At 40.0% G+C, this 2,135-nt stretch overlaps 1 protein-coding gene across 1 annotated transcript in view; it reads left to right on the top strand.

Annotated features, from left to right (window-relative positions):
- Positions 1–2,135, top strand: part of DACH2 (dachshund family transcription factor 2) — a gene marked incomplete at its 3' end in the record, with an annotated part of 1,102,952 nt that overhangs the window by 704,219 nt on the left and 396,598 nt on the right. The window lies entirely within an intron of this gene.

Raw genomic sequence — 2,135 nt, forward strand, 5'->3', positions numbered from 1 at the left:
AGTGGCATTGAGTAAGAGGAAGACATAGAGAGGTGCATGGGAGGGACAGACAAAAAGATGAACCCCTTTGCACATACAGCACTGCGTTGACAGTGAAGGCAAACATTGTTCTATGGGTGAAGAGATGGGTGGACATGCTGAATGATCAAGTTTGTCTAGGCAGGGGGCAGTGTGCTCATGACCATGATAGGGTTGGTAGACAATGTTTCTACAAGCGTATCTGTATGTGCTGTAAGAATGTCCAGGTATGTAGAGCTGAAAAGTGATAAGATTGTGGTGACTTCTTGGCCACAGCCAGCTACCCAAGGGAACAAGTAGTTGGACCTGTGGGCTCGGGACCATGGTCTCAGGGGACATCAAACTCAATTGGTATAACATAATACACAAAAACATTTTTCTACATCCTGCTTTGGTGAGTAACAACTGGGATCTTTAAAGCTTGCAAGTGGCCATCTAGACGAAAAGATGGGTCTCTCCTCATCCAGAGCAAAGAAAAATGAAGAAAACCAAAGATGCATGGAAACAATTACTCCAAGGAACTGGTAGACCCTGTGATCCTCAGCCTGTATGGCCATGAGACCAGAAGAATTAGATGGTGCCCAGCTACCACTGTCAACCACCTGGAAGGGGATCTGTGTAGGAGATCCTGGATAGAGTGGGAGAAAAATGTGGAACAAAACTCAAAATTATTGGGGGAGAAAAAGACCAGGCTTTCTGGTCTGATAAAGCCTAGTGAAACCCCTGAGACTATGGCCCCTAGCTGCCCTTCAGGTCTGGAATTGAACCCATACCTGTGACTTCCAGCTAAAGAAAAGACAAGCATATGAGTTGAACATTTACCTGAGGTAGATACACTCCTTGGAGATAACAATAATGGGAGAAAGAAGGGCTGTTTATGCACAGGGAGACTGCTTGAGGGACAGGAATGCATGGAAGAGAAGGACACAGGGCAGAGGTAACTATGGGGAGAAAGTGGAAAGGCAGCAGTTACACTGTGAGAAATTTCAGTCAATGTCATGAGACAAAATGTGTATAAACTGCTGTATGGAAAATGAAATTACTCTGTAAACTGTCACCCAAATCACAATAAAAATAGATCTATCTTGAAGTACAGTGCTGCTAGTGACAGGAAAATATCCATAGGCCTATAAGGAAGACCAGTGAGTACTAGTATTATTCAAATTTATACACCAACCACCAATGTCAAAGACAAGGAAATTGAAGATTTTTACCAATGTCTGCAGTCTAAAATTGACCACACATGCAATCAGGATGTATTGATTATTACTGGTGATTGGAATGCAAAAGCTGGAAACAAAGAAGAATCACCAGTAGTTGGAAAATATGGCCCTGGTGATAGAAATAACTCTGGAGATCACATGATAGAATTTTGCAAGGCCAATGACTTATTCATGGAAAATACCTTTTTTCAACAACACAAATGATGGCTATACATGTAGGCTTTGCTAGATGAAGTACACATGAATCACGTCAACTACAGCTATGGAAAGAGGAGATGGTGAAGCTCAGTATCTTCCGATAAAACAAGGCCAGGAAATGACTGTGGAACAGACGATTAACTGCTCATTTGCAAATTCAAGTTGAAGCTGAAGACAATTAAAACAAGTCCACAAGAGGCAAAATTTGACCTTGATTATATCCCTCCTGGATTTAGAGACTATCTAAAGAATAGATTTGATACATTGAATACCAGTGACTGAAAATTAGAGGAATTGTGGGATGATATCAAGAACATCATCGATGAAGAAAGCAAAAGATCATTAAAAAGACAGGAAAGGAAGAGAAGACCAAAGTGGATGTCAGAAGAGACTCTGAAACTTGCTCATGAACAGAGAGTAGCTAAAGCAAATGTAAGAAATGACAAAATAAAAGATCTGAACAGAAGATTTCAAAGAGCAACTTGAGAAAACAAACTTATTTATTTTAGTAAAATGTGCAAAGATCTGGAGTTAGGTAACCAAAATAGAAGAACAATGTTGGCATTTTTCAATCTGAAAGAACTGAAGAAAAATTTCAAGCCTTGAGTTTCAATACTGAAAGATTCTATGGGCAAAATATTGAATGATGCAGGAAACATCAAAAGAAGATGGAAATAATACACAGAGTCACTGTAC

Source organism: Orycteropus afer, unplaced genomic scaffold (genome assembly GCF_000298275.1).
Source record: "Orycteropus afer afer isolate SDZICR_OR568_19922 unplaced genomic scaffold, OryAfe1.0 scaffold00544, whole genome shotgun sequence".
Lineage (NCBI taxonomy): Eukaryota > Metazoa > Chordata > Mammalia > Tubulidentata > Orycteropodidae > Orycteropus > Orycteropus afer.